The 12,564-nt window shown below is 38.9% G+C and overlaps 1 protein-coding gene, 1 non-coding gene and 1 pseudogene across 2 annotated transcripts in view; all 3 read right to left on the bottom strand.

The window, feature by feature from the left end:
• Window positions 1-8,346, bottom strand: part of ZBED3 (zinc finger BED-type containing 3) — a 15,287-nt gene extending 6,941 nt beyond the window's left edge. Inside the window, 2 exon segments of the mRNA XM_025047882.1 lie at window positions 1,375-1,509; window positions 8,081-8,346. The gene's annotated coding sequence lies outside the window, so the exon portion shown is untranslated.
• Window positions 3,230-3,367, bottom strand: LOC112480672. The gene has a single exon (XR_003046755.1). It is a non-coding gene; the product is annotated as a small nucleolar RNA SNORA47 (small nucleolar RNA).
• A 3,780-nt stretch (window positions 8,347-12,126) lies between the features above and the next one.
• Window positions 12,127-12,245, bottom strand: LOC112480727 (annotated as a pseudogene).
• Window positions 12,246-12,564: the final 319 nt, after the last annotated feature.

Below are 12,564 nucleotides of genomic sequence, written 5' to 3' on the forward strand. Positions count from 1 at the left end.
GTAGGCCAGCCACCACTTGTGGCAGGCTTGTGGCTGCTTAGTTGATGCTGTGTTCCAAGCCAACACTGGCTGCAGCTTATGTCAGGCTTGGGGCCACCCGATGGGAGTTACAATGCAAGTTGAGACCCGTTGCAGTTTGTGTTGGGCTTGGGGCTGCTTAGGAAGAGTTACATGGCACGTTGTGGCCAACTGCTTCTTGTTTGGGGTTTGTAGATTTTTGAGAGATTTTAGGAAAGTCAGCAGCATGAGCCAAGGCAGGTTGCTCATGTAGAAAAGCTGCTGAAGGTGGCTTGGGCCAGGCATGTGAGCTAGGTGGGATGGTGTCTCAGGGAATCACTAGGGCAAGGCAAACAGTGTTAATGGAGAGCACAGATTTGGTGCCCACTTGCACATGCGTGCTGGGTGGGAGGAGTGTTCAATAAAGGAACAATAGCGCCTGCCAGCACTTCCATCCTGGAGAGAGCTGCCCCGACCCCTTCACCTCCAGCCTTCACACTGACGCCAATCAATTTAATTTCTTCCTGTATGTCCCTGGCACTTTTTGAGCTGCTGCCCACATGCTGGAACCCAGGGCAAGTGAGTTTGTGAGTGAATGAATCTTTGCACATGCTTTTCAGAAAGATGTCTGGGTCTCCATCTCATTGGATGTAATCCCTGCTGGTTTTCACAGCCAGATGTTATGGGGACTTCTCTTCCCAGCACTGGTGCTTCAGGCTGGGGACCACTCACTCCTCAGGGGGGAACTCTATAGCTGAGATATTCTTCCCAATTCTTAATAACCACACCGTGGGTGTGGGATCTGCCTGTTCCATGTCTCTGCACCTCCTACCAGTCTTGTTGTGGCTTCTTCTTTATATCCTTAGTGATAAGACTTCTGTTCAGCTAGTCTTTAGGTGGTTCTCAATGATGATTGTTCCATAGTTTAGTTGTAATTTTGATGTATCTGCGGGAAGAGGCCAGCACAGTGTTTACCTGCTCTGCCATCTTGACCAGAAGTCTGCTGTATATATTAGTTTTAACTAGGCTCCTCTTTAATCGTCCGAAAAAGTTACTGTCTTTTCTCTTCAGAATAAGAGCAAAGCTCCCTTTCATATTCTCTCAGTGTTGCAGAGTAAATTTTAGAAACAAACAAAATAAAGCTTTAGAAATGAAAAGTTCATTTCTTAAACTTTAGGGATGGAAGTGCCAGTAGTGAGCAGCCTTTTAAAAAGGTTTCAATGAGGGTACTTTTTTCAAGATGAAAGTATCTTTGTTTTGCAATTTAAAAAACAGTATGCTTATGAGAAAATTTACAATACTAAAAGTAATAAAAATGTTTTATTTTTTAAATTTGCACATTTAGGAAATATAAAAAGCAGCTTTCTAAACTTTTACCTTTAAATTAGCTGGTGGGCTATGTCCTGAGGGCTTTGGAGTCCCTGTCATTGCCTCAGCATTTCCAGCCAACCCAAGTTCTCAGGTAGAAACACTGCAGCATGATCCCTAAGTTCTGAATAATCATCAGCAGTGCTAGGAATAAATTTAGAGGACAGTCAGCTGAGTAAAAGAAATTCAATTAAATAGCCTTAAAGATAGATATTAGAAATACTTGTTAATACTATGTCCTTCTGGTGTTCATTTTTCAGAACCTCCATAGGTGCTTGAGTCATAAAACAAGTAGAATTAGTTTTCTATATTGCTAATCCCAACTAAATGGCTCCCTCTATGTACTTGCAAGAAACATGCCTTAGTCAATGCTTTTAATTAAGAAATAAAAATAAAAAACTATAGCTTCTCCAACAAAATGCCTGTATTAAAGGGATCCAGACACAATACAGGGACTATCATTGCAAAATCTTTCTTATTAAGAAAATATTTTACTACTGCAATAATCTGTTAAACAAGGAGGGATAGAAAAGGTGCTTATTTAAGAAATAACTTCACAAAAGACTAAATGTGTGATTCTAGAGAAATTTGCTTTGAAAGTTCAAAAATAATAAGAGAACACATGACAGACTCCTGGAGCTCATCTGAGAACTTATTTTAGGCAAAGTATCAAATGGGAGAATAATGCACAGTGAGATAGCCAGTGCTCACTCATACTGTCAGGTTGTGAACCAGCAACAGTGAGCCATGATAAAGTTCCAGGATCTCTCTTGTTAAATGCAACTAGGAATGACTGAAGACAAAGATGAGAACAGGAAAAATAAGTTGCTATAACAACAGAATTTACTGTAAGATTTTAATTCAGTTGCTAATGGTCTTGTTAAAAAAGAATTATCATTTTCTAAACCCCATTATTCTTTTTCCCATCAAGCAAGTCCACTCAGGATCAGGCATAACATTTAATATATCTTCCGCATTTTGAAAAAAGATAATGAATTTATAAGAATCAGCAAGATAAACAAGTACTAGGCCTCTCCTAACACAAGAAATAGCCATTTACATATCTTCTGATGCAATAGGTATTGATTTGAATATCATTACTCATGATGACCAATAGTATAAAAGCTCTTTAGAAGTTAAAGGCTAGATTTTCTCAATAGATTTATTAAATTCTAAAGTCCCCAAAACAGGGATGAGGGAGGAGGGGAGCAATAGACCATCTCCAAGGATAATTTTTTTATGGTTAGTAAACATTATGATTAGTAAAAAGAACTAGATTTTAGTCTTAATTTTTTAGTGTTAATTAATCTTTACCTTAAATTTTTTCTATACTTTTTTCATTTTTTTTTTACAATTCCATTTCCTTCTACATTTGAATCTTATCTTTCCAGCTTATATTTTATTAAAATTTAAATAAAATATAAATAAAAATTTTATTACTGGGCATACACAAAAGTTGACAGAATAATATAATGAATCTCTATATTTATTTTATATATCAAAAGAGATTTAAAGATTTTCTATACTATCAGACTGTTGGTTTGCATTCTGATGTATTGAGCTGAGGGTTGAAAATTGCATGTAACCTGCAGACTCTTACCTGTGCCAAAGCCTGAGAGTACTCATTACCGATAAGCCCCTAAAGAAGCCAGAGGTAACCAATTGCTGTCATGCCTTACCTCCCTGCAAGATGTCTCTGGGTTTCTTTAAACTCTAGGATACTCAAAGTGGTGCCACAGACATGAATCCTATCTAATATTAGAGTTAAAGTGAAAGCAAGGGTGAGAAGCACTGATTTTGATGTTTTAATCCTTTAAATTTAATGGAATGCCTTATCAGAGCCAGAGACAAGCAGCACCTACCACAAATGTCAGCCAGCACAGCACTGCCCCTTTGAGGGTGGCAGATGGACATCCTCTGCCTTGGTAGGCCTTTGCTCTTGGAGGTCTTAACCAGTGGAAGGCAGCATGGTACAGAACTGCCTCACCTTCTCAGACCTCCGCACACAGCTACATTCTGGTTTAATACAATCTTCTGTTCAGGCTCAGTATCTAAAGAGTGACCAGCAGTCTGTGGCTGCAGGTCATAATGGCCTTCCTAGCTCTGCTAAACAACCTCTGAGTTCATTTCAACTACTGCTGTAGTGCAGAGGGAGAGAAGCCTTCCAGTCAACCATCTTGGCTTGGGAGAGAAGCCTTCCAATCTTTGGCCACAACCCTAATACAGAGAACTCTTAAAAACTTACGAGAGAAACAAATAACCCCATAAAAAATGGGAAAAAAATATGAGTAGGCAAATGACATAAGCGCCAAGTCAAATGGCCAGGATACTTGTGGAAAGATGCACGTTACTTATATTCCGGGAAGTGCTATTAAAGTAACAATAAGGTCTCATTTTAGATCCATCACAGTAACAAAAATGAAGAGGTCTGTCAGCCAAAGCTAGAAGGGAGGCAGAGAAAAGGGTGTCCTTATGAATTACTCGTGGAGATCTGAAGTCTTTTAGAAAAGCAATGTGGCAATTTCTACTAATTAATAATAGATATAATTAGGGATTCCACTCCTAGGAACCTATTCTATAGAACTAAAGGTACTAATATGTGAAGTCATATGTATTAGGATATTATTAGTACAGTATTATTTAGAATGGCAAAAAACTGGAAATGAGGGGATGCCTATCAGTAGGAGAATGGCTGGGTAAATAACGTATGGTCACACCAGGGAATATTATGCAGCCACTAAAAAGGATGGATTGGAGCTGTGGCAGATAACTGTTCCGGAGGGATTTCCGGAGGAACTGTTCACTTTCTTTGGAGAAAAGCAAGTTGCCGGAGGAACTGTTCACTTTCTTTGGAGAAAAGTAAGTTGCAGAAAAGTGTGTATGATCTCATTATTAAATAATATACAGATCTGTATAGGATATGTATATGTACAGAAAAATAAGGAGACACATTATGGGTTGAGGGAGTGGCAGTCGATGTGAAAAGAGGGAGAAGGAGAAGAGATAAACTTAAAAGGAAAAGAAAAAAGGTACTAAGAAAGCATGCATGTGATCATGTGTATACATTTAGTAGAGTATGTATATGGCAGTACCTATACATAAATAAAATATAATTTTATAAAACAATCCTCAGGAATATGAGCTCAGGCAGGGGGCTAGGCAGCCTTAACTGTGGTGGCTGGAGGGGACAGTCCTGTGAGGCATAGTGCACTGCCATCTGGCCCTGGAGAGAACTCAGTTTTGGGTGGTTTGCTGTGCCCTGCTGGAGCTGAAGGAGGTTCTATATCTCCAAGAGGTGGAGGGTGCCACGAGAGAGCAGCCCATCTCACTCATCTCCCTGTCTCAGAGCAGACACTCAGGGGATGCTGCATTAAATGCAAAGAATCCAAATCTACTTTTCTTAGGCCCATCTCATCCAAGTTGCCGTATCTCCATCTGTCAAGGGAAATGCTAAGATTATCTGCCTCTAAACTGATGGCTGAAATCAGATAATGCATATGGTCACACTGTTGGACTACCCAGTGCTATATAAATTTAAGGCATAAACGAAAAGAAGCTACTAATATTTACTGCTCAAACATGCCCACGTTAAGATCTTAGTAGCTAAAAAGCAGTGTTATTTTTCTCTTTGACATTTTATTATTCAGTACAGTAAGTAGGTAGTTTAAGTTGGAAGAATTCTCTTGGAGATTTTTGAATACAAAAAGCAAATAAAAAAGAATCACAGATCTACCTCATCTCTCCAACCAAATTTATTTTCATGTCCTAAACTGACCTGATTGACGTAAAATAGGTTGCTTATCACTCAGGTAGGAGATGACAGGAAGATCTGGTTAGCTGGAGCCCTGCAATATGCATTTCTTCCTTACCAAGTACCCAACAAAAATGCACATCCATTAACTGGATGGTTAGTTAACAAGAAGAAAATGAAAAATAAGAGCTCCCTGAATTTTTCCTTAGACAATTTTTAAACTACCAGAAAGGTACCAATGAATGTGATTACTTTGTTTATATCCATTCACTCCATCTACACTTTCAGTCAGATGCTTATTATGCACCCGTTCAGGGTCAGCGCATGCTTGCTCCCTGTCCCCAAGGTGCCAAGAGGAGAACCACATAGTTCCTGCCCTCTGGACCAAGCTCACTGTCTGGTGGTGAGATGCTTCCAGCAATAATTCTGATCCCCCTGGTAAAGGTTCACTCATGAGGATGAATTCCATCACACAGTGTTCACGCTGGGTGGGGAGAGGTGGGTTTGGGGACCCTAACACTAACGTTCATGCAGACACTGCTGCTTCAGCATCCCTTCCCTTCTCCACCCTCCTCAGGGTACAAAATTCACAAAAATACATTACCACTAATGCTGACTCATAAAGTTCCAATTCTTTAGTCATTCAACTAAGCTTCCAAGCTCATATTTTAAAGTAAAATTTCTTGAAACTAAATAAAACCATTGCTAGCAAGAAATTATTTTAATAGTAGAAAGTTTTGAGTCTAACTTCAGGGGGGAAAAGGCTGGGAAAAGAAGTACATTTTATTTATTCCTTGGAAAGGGAGAGGGTAGTATTGTTGATACCACACCTCTGAACTCTCCTGTGAGTTTCATTAAGTATCCATTATTGAGAAGGAATGATAAGTCAAAGCCTGTGGAAGATAATACATTCACATTAATTACCTCTGCATTTGACTTTCTATTTGAAGTTCTCTGAAGAAATTCTATTCTTCTAATAACCTATCAGATTAAAACCCAGATTTATCAGTGTGATTTCCCTGAATATTAATATAAGAGAAGAGATCAAGACCTGGATGAATAATTTGTTTAAAATGAGTACACACACAATATATGACCATAACATTGATAATCATCCTACAAACCACTCATAAAAGTTAATTTTATTATTTTATACTTATGCTTGTACACATACAAAATATTAGGCAGGCTAAAGGCCAAAGAACTAGGCAATGTTCTCAAAAGGAGATAACAAATGAATTACAAGCTCTATTGTCCTTCCATAAGGACAGGAAATCTCTTCAGTTGGATTAATCTTCCAGAGTTATAAACAATTATGTGTAGGTTGAATCTGGATTTTCTTTAAGAAATTCACACTAATGTGAATTCTACACAGACTTGTGTGGAAACACTAAAAACATTTTCATTTATTTTATCTACCATTAACTAAAATCAAAGTAGCACATAATTAAACAAATAATTAACCTTGACAACTGACATCTCACAGAAAACACAGTTCATTCATCTTACCTGTCCATCTTGTTGAAATATTAGTTTGCTGCCACGTATTAATCTATTTATAATCCAGACAATTAGAAAAATTATCCTGGAATCACCAGGCTGAAGGCCTAAATGAAACTAAAAAGCAAGTAAAAATGCCTCTAAACCATAAAGTGTGGATACTTGGGTCAGGGAATAAAGGGTCAAGTTTGAAAATATTTAAAAAAAGGTTAAACAAGAACTGTAAAAAATCTACTGGACCCACAGCTATTTATCTGGTGAATCAAAGATGTTCTTTAAATGTAAGCCAAACTCATAGATACCTCTGCCATTAGCTGACAATCTCAGAAGTATTTTCTCTATTAATGAATTTTTAAAAATAAAAATTATAAAGTGTCCTGCCCTAAAGGGGACCTTTATTTCAGACCTGCGTTACTTTATTTAATATATATGTTCCTAAAAATAAGTGTGTCGATTCATTTTATCTTGTAAAATTTATAATTTAATATGAATTAGATTTTAAGCTGCATTCAAAGGCCTTTGTAACCAAAAGATTTTTAAATTGAGAATTAACCTGGTTTTGGCTCTTGGCCTTTTTACACATTGTTGAATACTTTTTACTGTGGGTTGCTTCAAGCTATTTTTGGCCCAAAAGGGTGTACAAATAACACATTAATGAAAAGTGCGGAAAATAATTACCCTAATTATGTCAATTTATTAACCTATTTCTACAACAGATTCTCTTAAACACCCTATCTTTGTAAGTCTGGGCTAATTAAAAGTTTGGATGGTGGCAGGTACTTATTTTTTTCTTTCAAGGTAGGAAAGATGTTTGCTTGGTAAACTTGGGCATTTGGTTAATGTAAGTAATTACAGCAAATTGATTCTGTATACTCAGAAAGGATCAGAAATTTCTTTTGTTTGAGCACCATGGAGGTAGGAATTCTTGTTTGAGCATCTGGCTTGCATTGGGTATCTCTTCCCCCAAGTGAGAAACATTAAGAAAAATCTCAGTTAGAGAGGGGGCACCAAACCACTTGCACTGTTAAAAGTCTGACTGCAATAAGGCAATTCTAATAAAGGAAGTAGATGATTTTCGATATTCTCGAATAACTTTTTTGAGGGGAGACTGTAGAGAAGGAGCAAAAATGAGGTGCTGAAAGAAATTAAACGGTGCCTTTATGCAGAATCTGGTGCCAAATGCATCATTTACAATAAGGACAATCTGACTACAGCAAAGGAAGGGCGCGACCTGCACCCGGCGCATAAGCAAGCCTGTAATAACACAGGGCTGCGGTGTTTGCCAGTCGCGGCTCACCTGTGGTCCCTGAGGCCCAGGACTGGTTGCCCAGGGCTGGTCCCCAGCTTGCTTCGCCATCACCAACCCCCTTGCACCGCAACCTCCCCCAACCCCCACAACTGGGCCTCTGGAGCCCCAGCTTCGCCCTGGGCCCGCGCTGAGCGAGCCTCGAGGCCCACACTCACTCCATCATTCCCGAAGCGCGGCAGGAAGCGGGCTGGGAGTGTGGGCTCGCCGATCCCTTCCAGGATCCTCGCAGACATTTTGTCCTGTAAGGAAATCTCCGCTCGTCCCCCTTAAAGAAACAGCGCTCAATTCCCGCATCTGGGAGTGAAAGGGTGGACGGTAACATGTGACCTGTAGTTGAAAGGACTGGGGAGTGACTCCTAAACCATCTAGGTCCACAAGTGACAGACTTGGGTTTGCCAGGGTTTAGAAATGATACAGTGGTTTAATGATTAAAAAAAATATTTTTTTGTTTTTGTTTTATGCCTTTCCATTAACCTTCCAAGACCTGGAGTTCTGTTTTGAGTCTCAGAAGACAGCTTTCATCCTTTCAGGTTTTAGGTGTGTGATGGCACAAGTTGTTAGAAGAAATTCCCCAACCAAGCTCTGGACAGATAAAGGTAGGGCTCATTGGTGTTCACTAAAACTTAACACTTGTGTATCAGTGAGCTTTTGATAGATTATGCAGAGGTAAAACCCCTGGCAACTAAGCGATTTATAGTAACAAGGATTTCATTTCTCAAGCAAATTACATCCGCTGCTGGCAGCTTTGGCTCTACTCCACCAATTTCCTTTATTCCAAACTCCAGGTTGAAAAGTCTTTTTGGAGGACAAGCTCTCGGTGTGCAGGAATCAACTTTGAGGGAAGAGGAGTCCTGATTTGTAGTCTTTGCTATTTCCATGATGTCAGTACTCCCACCATGGCTGATTTCAAGCTACTGACAGTTGAACAAGTGGCTTGCCAAGTTTCTGGAAACATAATAATCAGCTCTTACACACTGCTGGCCCATACTGCTCTTAAAACAGTTCACATTCTTCCAACCTCAATTCTGCTTACACTCTATTGGCCAAAGTAAGTCACATGACAAAGCCTGCTGTCAGTGGGGCCAGAAGATATGTTCTTCTCAGAAGGAAGCCTTGTAAATCATATGGTAATGGGCAGAGATTGTATAATCTTCTTAAAAGGAGGACAGGGAATAACTGGCTACAATAATATAATCCACTTTACATGCTTTGGTTCAGGTAATTTTTTTTAACCTTATCCTATCTAGAAACTAGAGTTTCAAAGTCCATTAATGGAATTTCTCCTTACCATTCCAAGAATGGTTTCAGAAAAAGAAACTAGTCGAGTGTCTTCAATGGATAATTTTTTAATGTGAAGGTTAACTATTAGGTTAATATTTTCCTTCTCATCCAAAAGAACATTTACAGCCGTGGACATTTGATTAAAAGAAACATAACTAGTATAAACGAATCAGGGTAAAGCCATCTCTTATTTATGGTTTGATTCATAAACACATGTTTAAAGTTTATTGTATCTGGCATTCTTTTAACAAGAGACTTTTTACTTTGAGTATCTTAAAAATCTCTTTGGCTTTAAACTGATCATGTAATGAGATACATACTATTTTCAGTAGTTCATAAAACAGTTTTCAGTAAGTTCTGGTTATGGGCAAAGCACTATCCTAAACCTGAATAAAAGTCTAGAGAGTCAAGAGATCATTCTTGCCCTCAAGAAGATTACATTTCAGTAAGACAATAAGACAAATGCAACTCCAAGAAGAAAGTGAAAAATGATGTAAGAGGAAACATTGAAGTGTCACACTAAATTGAGAACAGCTACATCTTCTTGAAAGTGGCAGTATTTAACCAAGATCTAAACAAGAGTAGGATTTTGATTCCTGGAATTATATGTTTATTATCCTAACAGGATATGTTTTGGATTTATTTTTAAAGTCCAGAAGAAAGGAGCCTGTTTTTTCTGTTTGTCAATGCTTAAACTTTCTTATAATCTGAAATCTCTTTCTTGTAGTTTTAGATGAAATTTTAAATCAAATTACAAAATACATCTCAAATATTTAATAACTCTTTTTTCTTTGTTCCACATTCTCTGTTCAAGTTTCAGCAAGAAAAGCACTCTTCAGTTCTTATTTTGGTAGTGGCAGTTTCCCTAACTTTCATCATGCACTTAACCATAAATAAATAACATTTAATTTTCACAAGACCTCATTTCTGTCCCTGTCCTGGAAGCTGGCAAAGCATGAAGACCTGTATTTTATTGGTAATGCAGAATATTTACTCTCCAGATTCTTGCCAGAGATTATAGCCTTGAAATCTACTGTCTAATCCTTACCAAAATTCAATCTGAGTGAACTATTTATGGAGATTACCTCAAAGACGTGAAATTACAGAGCCGTGTACTTGGACCACACTCTTTTGGTACATCCTATATGTGCTTTTGGTCTGAAGTCTTCTTGTGATATTTTTGTCTGGTTTTGGTGTCAGAGTAATACTGGCCTCATAAAATGAGTTGAGAAGTATTCCTTCTTCTTTTGGGAAGAGTTTGTGAAGAATTGATATTAATTCTTCCTTAAATGTTTGGTAGAGTTCAACAGTGAAGCTACCTAGGCCTTCTTGAGTCAGTGTTGGTAGTTTGTATCTTTCTAGGAATTTGTCCATTTCATTCAAGTTTTCGAATGTGTTTATATACAATTGTGCATAATATTCCCTTATAACCTTTTTATTTCTGGAAGGTTAGTAGTAATGTCTCCTCTTTTATTTCTGGTTTCTAGATGTGCTTTTGATGAACTATCCCTTGGGGATCATGTCATCTACCTTCAGTGAGGCACTAGCTATTTATATTATTTATAAATAGCTGTATAAAGTTTATTATCTGAATTAGTATCATGATGTCATTCACTTGTCCACTGATACCTACAGTGTTTTTTCTGACCCAGAGGAGACCATTCTCTGATCTCTCAGGTGATAAAAAGCTCTGCATTCCCTGAACAAAGGGGACTTTTTAATCCTGTGGGCACAGTGGAGCACGTAACGTCCTTAGCTGCTAGGAAGGCCAAGAGTCAAATATGGGATGCCTGCTCTCTAAGTTTCCTAGGGCTGCTGTGACAAAGTACCACAAACTAAGTGGCTTAAATCAAGAGACATTTATTCTCTCCTAGTTTGAAAGGTTAGAAGTCCAAAATCAAGGTGCCAGCATGACCATGCTCCCTCTGAAACCTGTAAGGGAAAATCCTTCCTTACCTCTTCCTAGCTTCTGATGGTGGCCAGCAGTTCTCGGCTTGCAGTTATATTACTCCAATCTCTGCCTCTGTTGTCACATAGCATTCTCCTTGTGTGTTGGTGTCTTTCCTTCTTCTTATAAAAATACCAGTCATATTAGATTAAGCCCTACCCTGCTGACCTTATCTTATCTTGATGACAGCTGCCGAAACCCTATTTCCAAATAATATCACATTCACAGATACCTAGGGTTAGGACTTTAATATCTTTTTTTAGAGGGGTGGGGGCACAGTGCGACTTCTCACAATGTCAACTTTTCTGTTTGCTAATCTTTTTATTTCTATACTTGTATATTTTTGTGCCCTGATTTCCTAGATTACTTAGATTTTCCTTAATTATTTGCATCTTGGCAGGGTCTGAAGCAAAGAAGGCAGAAAGGAAGGATGGAACAAAGAAAGAAAAGGGAAAAGAGAGAAAGAGAGAGAAGAAGAAAAGTTTGCTGCAGTCAGACATGGAATGGGGAACAGAGTTGTAGAAGTGGGGAGTGGGGGTGGGGAAGACTGGCTGGAAAAGCGTTTTGCTATATGGCCTTCATCGAAGCCTCAGATTTAATTATTTTGGAGGGATGAGAGCAATGGTAAGCAGCTCCCTGTAGTTTAGCTTACATAGAGAAAAGGTAGTTTGAGGAGCTGCGGATTAGGAGACTTTTAATACCCACATTAATAGACACCGTATGCATCCAGGTTTTGTCGTGCTTGAAAGCTTGTACAGTGTTGAGGAGCCATGTATTCTGGTTATTAGGGACACAGACCCACAAATCGTTGATTTAATGCATATAATTTACCCTGGAGGGCAGCATCGCTTTCTACAGGATATTTTTATTTTTTTATTTTTTATTTTTTTTAGGCGAGGCAACCCTTGGTTGACTGCACAGATTGCAAGGACCTTGTCAGCTTACAATCCTTTATTTATTATTTATTTTTTACACCTACAGCACCTGGGCTTCCTAGGTGGTCTCCTATCCAGGTACTAACCAGGCCCGACCCTGCTTAGCTTCCGAGATCAGACAGGATCAGGCTTGTTCAGGGTAGCATGGCTGTAGACCCTATAGGATATTATTCCCCAAATGGCACTTTAGAAATTTTTACAGGCTATTCTAAAGGCCTATCAGGCTAGCTGCTTCTGGATGTACAGCTGATCCTTGAACAACACAGGGGTTGTAGTACTGATTCCATATGTTGGGGCCAAGCTGTACTCCATGTCCATCAACATGTGGTCAGCCGGCTGCATCTTTGCAGAGGTGGCAAATGACAGGTGGCCTCTTTTCCCTGGTAGTGATGTAGATGACCAGTTAAAGAGGATCTTCCAGCTGCTGGGGACACTGACCGAGGAGCAATGGACTGCCACGACCAAGCTACCAGAC

The sequence above is a fragment of the Pteropus alecto genome, unplaced genomic scaffold (genome assembly GCF_000325575.1).
Source record: "Pteropus alecto unplaced genomic scaffold, ASM32557v1 scaffold20, whole genome shotgun sequence".
NCBI classification, from domain to species: Eukaryota; Metazoa; Chordata; class Mammalia; order Chiroptera; family Pteropodidae; genus Pteropus; species Pteropus alecto.